Genomic DNA, 8,111 nt, shown 5'->3' with positions numbered 1-8,111 from the left:
GAAGCCCTGACAGTCACGTCCACACCCCAAAGCTGTACTCAGTTAAAAATTGAACTCCAGCTGTACCATACAATTAAATTTTATGAATTTCCTGGAATGTACAGCAACAAATACGATATCTCTGAACTCTACAACACTGATAATCTAATAGTAGCATACTAGATTAGATGGGATGTAATGTAGAAGTCAACTAACTTCAACTAACAAATTATTTAATGTTTTAATGTTTTAACAAAAACTTCAGAAAAAAATGTAGTTTAAGTGGACAAAGATTGAAGTAATAGGAAGGCTTTTAGTATATTTTACTATGAATAGGATTGGCTGATTTTTTTTACATGATACAGATATTTTATATAATATATATATACATATGCATACACACACATATATACACATACTTTTTTATTGAATCACCATGAGATACATAGTTACAAAGTTGTTCATAATTGGGTTTCAGTCATACTATGTTCCAACACCTGTCCCTTAATCTGTGTACATTTCACACCACCAATGTCCCCCCATCCCCAGCCTGTCTCTATGGTGTACGACCTCTCTCTCTCTCTCTCTCCCTCCCTCTCTGTGCTTCCCCCACCCCTTATACCATACACACACACACACACACACACACACACACACACACACACACCCTTTTGGGCATTCACTGTGTCACTGTCATCACTGTTATCCCATTGTTCATCAATTTACTCAAGCAAATGCCAGTAATGTCTCCATTCGTCACGGCCCTAATATTTTAGCAGCCTCTCCTTACTCATCCTTCACAATGGTGCTGTATTGGAGGCTCTTTTCAGGGTCAGAGGAACGAGACCTGTTATTGTTACTCTTTTTGGCATTTCAATTATGCCCCAGGGAGCTTTGCCAGGCTCTGCCATTTGTGCATTTTGGTTTTCAATATAGACACTGAAAGGTTATGTATATCATTTTACATCCTTTAGCACTCAGTTCTTGTTCAGAGTGGTCATTTCCAACTATCATTGTCACAGAGGTCCTTTTTCTGTTCTAATTGCCCTGCCCCACCCCACACACTTGTGGCAAACTTCCATCCATGGACTGTCCTCTTGGTTCTCATTTCTACTGCCCTTGGGTATTAGTCTCACACTGTATTTTTATATCCCCCAAATGAGAGAAACCATTCTATGTCAGTTCCTTTCCCTCTGACTGATTTCACGTAGCATGATTCTCATCTTGTGTATCCATTTATAAGCAAATTTTATGATTTCATTTTTCCTGTTAGCTGTGTAGTATTCCATTGTGTAGATGTACCATAGTTTCTTTAAGGAGATATTTGTTCTCGGGTACTCAGGTTGTTTCCAGATTCTGACTATTGTGAATGCTGCTGCAATGAACAAAGAAATGCAGATGGCTTTTCTACTGTGTGTTTTTGGGCCCCTTGGGGTATATGCCCAATTGTTGCTGGGTCTTATTGAAACTCAATTTGTAGTTCTTTGATGAATGCCGTATTATTTTCCAAAAAGATTGGAGCAATCAGTTTTCCCACCAACAGTGTATTGAGAGTCTCTTTCTCCCTGCACCCATACCAGTACTGGTTTTGATTGTTCTTTTTAATGTATACCAGTCTCTGTGGCATGAGATGATATCTCATTGTTATTTTGATTAGCGTCTCACTGATGATTAGTGATGTAAAGCATTTTTTCATGTGCCTTTTGACCATTTGTATTTCTCCTTTGAGTAAGTTTCTATTCAATTTTTCTTCCCATTTTTAATAGTATTGTATGTTTTTCCTGTAAAGTTCTACAGTACCTTACATATCTTTGATATTAACCCCTTATCAGATGAGTGTTGGGTTAATATTTTTCCCATATCATCTTTGTATCTTGTTCATCATTTCCTTTGAGGTGCAGAAGCCTTTTAGTTTAATGTAATTCCATTTGTTTATCTTTGCTTCTACTTGCTTGGTCTGTGGTGTTTCATTTTTGAAGATGCCTTTAGCTTCAATGTCATGGGAGTTTCTGCCTATGATTTCCCCCTATGTATTCAGGTCTGATACTGAAGTCTTTAATCCATTTTGTTCTGAATTTTGTGCCTGATGTTAAAAAAAAAGTCCAAATTCTCTCCCTCTCTCTCTTTTTTTTTTTGCATGGAGTTACATAGTTTTTCCAGCATTACCTGTTGAAGAAGATTTCCTAGTTCTACTTCATATTTCTTGCTCCTTTATCAAAGATTAAATCATCAAATATTTGAGTTCTCTGTCAGGATATTTAACTTTATTCCTTTGATCTGTGGGTCTGTCTTTATTCCAATACCATATTGTTTTAATAACTACCTCTTTAAACTGTAGTACAGTTTTAAGTTGGGGAACGTGATACTTCCTATCTTCTTCTTCCCAAGAACTGCTTTAGCAATTTGTGGGGATTTATTGTCCAATATGACAATATAGAATAAATAAAATTGATCTATTTCTTTGAAAAATGTCATGGGTATCTCTCTAGGAATTGCAATGAATCTGTATAATGCTTTGGGGAGTATTGCCATTTGGGTGATGTTAATCATCCCACTACATGAGCAGGGGGTGTGTCTCCAGTTCCTTGTATCTTTTATTATTTGAAGTTGTATTTTCTAATTTTCTTTGTATAGGTCCTTCATTTCTTTAGTTAAGCTTATTCTGAAGTACATGATTTTCTGAGAAAAAATTGTTTACAGAAGTGTTCTTTTAATGTTTCTTTCCTCTCTTTCATTGTCTATAGGGAAGCCATGGGCTTTTGTACACTGATTTCATAGCCTACTATCTTATTGTACAAATCTATTGTTTCCAGGAGATTTTTCTGAGACTCTGTGATTTTCTAAATATAGCATTATGCCATCTGAAAATAGTGAAAACTTGACTTCTTCCTTTCCTATATGGATGCCCTTGATATCTTTTGCTGGCCTACCTGCTAGGGCAAGTATTTCCAGTACTAAATTTAATACAAGAGGCAAGAGTGGATAATCTTGTCTTGAGCCTGATCTTAGAGGAAAGACTTTTGGTCTTTCACAATTGAGAATAATGCTTGTTGTGGGATTGTGGTAAAATGGCTTTCACTATACTGAGGGAGTTTCCTTCAAATCCCATTTTGTTGGGAGTTTTTATCATGAACAGGTGTTGGATCTTGTCAAATGTTTTCTCTGCATCTACTGATATGATCCTATGATTTTTATTTTTCTTTCACTTAGTAAAATGTGATGTATTATGTTGATTGACTTCCAAATGTTAAACCACTCTTGCACCTCCAGAATGGTTCCTACTTGGTCACTGTATATAATCTTTTTGATGAGTTCTTGGATTTTATTTGTTAGTATTTTGTTGAGGGTCTTTGTTTCTATAACTTTCTTTGTGTGTGTTTGTGGTGTCTCTGTCTGATTTTAGTATCGGGGGACAGTTGCTTCATAGAAAATATTAGGGAGTGTTTATGCAGTCTTTAACAAACTTTTCCTCATGCTTTAGAATTAAAATAGGATATAGATAAAATAATGGAAATAGCATTTTAGTGGAAAGCTGTGATACATACTAAGAACCACAGAAATAACTTTCATACAGTATTTTATAACTTCAGTTATATTTTTGAATACATTACCACAGCCTTGCTCAGAATCAATGTCCATTTTTAGTAATGATTAAAATATTCCTTAAAAAAACAAAACCCTTATTTTACCAGGACTTGGGCAGAGAATTCACACAAGTCTTGTGGTAGAAAGAAATTACCAGGGTCTAGAGTGATAGTCTAGCAGGTAAGGTGCCTGCCTATATGGTTCCCAGGTCCATCAGGAGTGCTCCCTGAGTGCAGAGTCAGTGGTAAGCCCTGAGCACTGCTAAACGTGACTCAAAAAGAGAAGCAAAATGAAATGACCAGCAAATAGCCTCCTGTTTTTCCCTTAAGATTCTGTGTGTGTGTGTGTGTGTGTGTGTGTGTGTGTGTGTGTGTGTGTGTGATGGGTGCGGGGGACAGGTGCTGTTTTTCTGCTGGATTTCAATCTGGCTCACATGGTGGGAGATGGAAAGATTACATATAAATTTCAGGAAGTACTCTTCACTCTGTCTTTATGGTCTTGGTCATTTGAGGATAACTGAATCAGAATAATCTTGTCAAAATGAACTTGGAAAATAAACTCAAATAAAGAAAAAGATCTGGCATGAAAGTCATTACATTCCTTAAAACATTTCCAAATCAATAAACAGTGCCAAAAGATCAAAACCCAACAATATAATAACAAAAATAACTTTTTTAGAGCTCTTCTCTATAAAAAAAAATTTGCCTACTTAGTTTCTGTGTGAACAAGAGTTTTTAAGAGTCAATTACTGTTTTCTTTCTTTTCTAAGTCTATTGTTCCTAAGTTATCATGTTCCTAAGTTATTCCACTCTCCTATATCAAGGAATATTTCTATTATTTTGCTTTGGTACCACGGACAATTTTGCTCCAGCGTCCTAATAGAGATGGCTAGAAAATCTTTTCTTTCTTCCCATCACACTCTGGTCTGGTTAATGCCTCTTTGTCTTTTAGGCAATAGTCTAATACCCACAAAATACCCAATCTCATATATCTTCATACTCTCTAACTCCAGCATAAGGCCCATTTTGCTCTGTAGATCTAATTACCCACATACTTTTTCAGTTTAACAAATGTTTTGTTTGGAGTTTGGGGCCATATCTAGCAGCTCAGGGATCACTCCCTATTGAGGCTCAGGGAACCGAATGTGGTGCCAAAAACCAAGCTTCCGGGAGCTGGGTTTTATAGTCTCAGGGTCTTGGCTATTGATGGGATAACAGGGCACCGGGGGCAGTTGGTGGGTGTAACTCCTACCTACTGGAAGATGGGGGATCTGAGTGGAGGAGGCCCAGTCACTATCTGAGCAGGCTTGGAGATCTCAGCCCCAAGTCCCACATACGTGGGTTCCTCTGCCAGTTCCTTTATGCATGAGGCTCATCCGAACGTGTGGAGAGTGGTCTTAAGCATGGCTGTGGCTGGTTCCGGAGGTCTTCGGCTGCTGGGGCTCTGCTCAGAGCAGGAAGGGAAGCTCATGTCTTTGTGAAAGTTTTCACTCATTGAGCTTGGTGGAATTCTACATATTTTCCCCATTAGTTTTCTAAACTTCTTGTTGTGCTGAGGGTGAGACTTTGTCATTATGCTCCCTGAAAAATACTAAGAATTAAGCTAGACATTAGTTTCTGTCTTCTCTGGGATGATGGAGCAGCAAGTAGTAAGGTCATGCAGGAGCTGTGGTGTGAGTCCTTAATATGGCACAGGTTGGGTGTGGAGGCTTCTGGAACCCACCTAGTAGGGAAGGACTAGGTGTCCTATCCCATATCTGGGATAAGAGACCGATAATTTATTGTATTTCAATTATAAGTATAGACCCCAAAAGTTAGTTTCACCAAGTTATCACTTAATCACTTAACTTCCCGTTAGTCGTCGATTTGCTCGAGCGGGCGCCAGTAACGTCTCCATTTGTCCCTGTCGCGTGCTAGTGTAGCCCAATGGCATCTGTTCGCTCCAGGAACATGAAGGGCCTCAAACCGATCGTTCATGATCTTGACGAAGAAGTCTGACCATCTGGTAGGTGGGCGGCCACGCGGTCTTTTGACATCCCATGGAATCCAGTTGGTAACAGCTCTAGTCTAGCGGTTGTCTTTAAATCTCATTACGTGACCAGCCCATCTGATTTTCGACACCTTGGCAAATGAGACAGCGTCCCTGATCCTTGATCGTCGATGGATGTCAGAACTCCGGATTCGTTCTCTCATTTGAGTGAAACGTGATATTCCAAGCATAGCTCTTTCTATTCTTCTTTGGGAGACCTGAATGGCGTTCTCATCTTGTTTGCGTAGGGCCCAGGTCTCTGAGGCATATGTTAATGCAGGAAGAACAGTGGAATCAAAGAGATGTGCCCGGAGCCGGAGGTTCTTCGTCCTCTTAGCTATTTCTTCGACGTTCTTGAAGGCGTCAAGAACCAGTAACTACAACTGGTCTCATTCATTCACCAAGTTATCACTATAAAATATTTTAATAAGTATTTTACTTTTTCCCCTTGCAAATTCTTCAAATTACTAAGTGGGTTTAACAGTTCTACCACAATCATTACAAGTTCTAGCAGTTGTATGAGCTTGCAAAATCTAGAGAGTCAGTGACGCAAATCTCCCAGATATTTATGTGCAAAAAAAAAAAAAGACCTTGGAGGGAAATACTGAGTTCATTTTAGAGTTGAAAAAAACGTTGAAAAGACACAGGTTCAAGGTGCAAGGTGAGAGATGAGGAACAATTCTGAAAATAGATAGTCTAAGTCTATTACAAAAAATATCACATAGTATGTATAAACAATAGAACTTTCTTACAACTCTAAGACTGGGAAGTCCAACAGCAAGTATAACATTGGGGTTCTGGCCGACCAGAGTCTGCTAAGAGCCACTTTCTGGTTTAGACATAGGCTCTTCACTGAAACCACAAGACAGAAGGAGTGATGGATCTCTCTAGCGCCCTCCTATGAGAACAATTATGAATAATTTACCTTTAATTTATTACTCCACCAAAGTAATTACTATATATTAAAATCACTTTGTATTTTTTCCCAATATAGGAATTGGGGGAAGACATAAATATTACTCCTTACCAAGCAGATTATTTCTACTTATTTTGCTGCTTGACCCCAATCTTCCTATATTTTCCTGTGAAATACTCAAGATGAGAAGGTCTCGTATAAATTAAAAATTCTCTCTAAAATTTCTGCAAGAAAATGGAACAAAAAGCAATTCAGAAGGAGCCATAAGAGTAAGAATAATGTGCTCACTTCGGCAGCACATATCTAAAATTGAAACGATACAAAGAAGATTAGCAGGGCCCCTGCGCAAGGATGACACGCAAATTCATGAAGCATTCCATATTTTAAAAAAAAAGAGTAAGAATAATGTGGAAGGGATACATGATGCATTAGATATGAGATTAAATTGGGGCAGCAAGGTACAGATAATAGCAGCCCATCAAATAATGTCACTGAGTTCAAGCAAGGATCCCTTTGGACATCCTAAAATAGTGAATAATTTGAGGTATGGCTAGAGTCTAAATTTTTCTTAAGTCTGAGTTTGACACTTTATTGTCAATATTGTTTATCCCCCAAGATAATGTATTGGACAAGAAGAATAGTGTTTTTTTTTTTTTGGTGTATTTTAAAGCCAGTAAGGCCAGTGTTTCACTTTAAATAACTACTTTTGTTTGCTGGGGGGTGGGGATCACTCCCAGCATTACTCAGGGCTTACTCCTGGCTCTGGGTTCAGGAATCACTCCTGGTGAGGCATAGTAGACCATATGGCATGCCAACGGTCAAGCTCAGTTTGGCAGAAAGCAAGGCAAGCACTCCATCTGCTGCACTATCGCTTCAGGCCCCTAAAGTAAATACATTTATCAGAGGCATTGTACCCAGGTTCTTATGTGTATGTTAGGGATAATTTTACAAGAGTAATATACTAAATATATATGAAATTGAGGTCAACACAGTAGTAAAGTCAGTAGGGTATTTGCCTAGCATGAGATCAGCCAGGGTTCTATCTCCAATTTCCCATATGGTCCCTTGAGCCTGCCAGGAGTGATTTTTGAGTGCAGCTCTGAGCACCACTGGGTGTGGTCCAAATTGCTTCAAAAAGTAGTTTTTTTTATGAAGCATATCAGAAATGTAAGTGCTAAAGTGGGATCCAATTTTAGACAGCTTGAATTATAGGCAAATTATTTAGACATGTATATGAATATTGTAAGTCTCAAAGAGCTGTACACTCAATTCTTCAATTATAAAAGCATTATCGGAGAGCCCGGCAAGCTACCGAGAGTATTCGATATGCCAGACACAGTAACAACAAAGTCTCCAATGGAGACGTTACTGGGCCCGCTCGAGCAAATCGACGATCAACGGGAGGGCCTTTACCTTTACCTTTACCTTATAAAAGCATTATAAAAATGGTGAGCTTTTGTTTTTATTGTTTTTATAAAGAAAGCCATTATTTCCAGTGGAAAAAATTGTCATAGTAGGATATGATTAAGGTTTGAGAAATATTAAAAATAATTCAAATTATAGCTCAAGTTTTTGCACCATTCATGAGGTGATTTAAGCATAT

At 38.2% G+C, this 8,111-nt stretch overlaps 1 non-coding gene across 1 annotated transcript; it reads left to right on the top strand.

Annotated features, from left to right (window-relative positions):
* The first annotated feature begins 6,788 nt into the window (after window positions 1-6,788).
* Window positions 6,789-6,894, top strand: LOC130029029 (U6 spliceosomal RNA). The gene has a single exon (XR_008793250.1). It is a non-coding gene; the product is annotated as a U6 spliceosomal RNA (small nuclear RNA).
* Window positions 6,895-8,111: the final 1,217 nt, after the last annotated feature.

Source organism: Sorex fumeus, unplaced genomic scaffold (assembly GCF_029834395.1).
Source record: "Sorex fumeus unplaced genomic scaffold, SorFum_2.1 ptg000003l, whole genome shotgun sequence".
Taxonomy (NCBI): domain Eukaryota; kingdom Metazoa; phylum Chordata; class Mammalia; order Eulipotyphla; family Soricidae; genus Sorex; species Sorex fumeus.
Note: the sequence above shows the minus strand (reverse complement) of the source record. Positions and strands in the feature narration are given on the sequence as shown.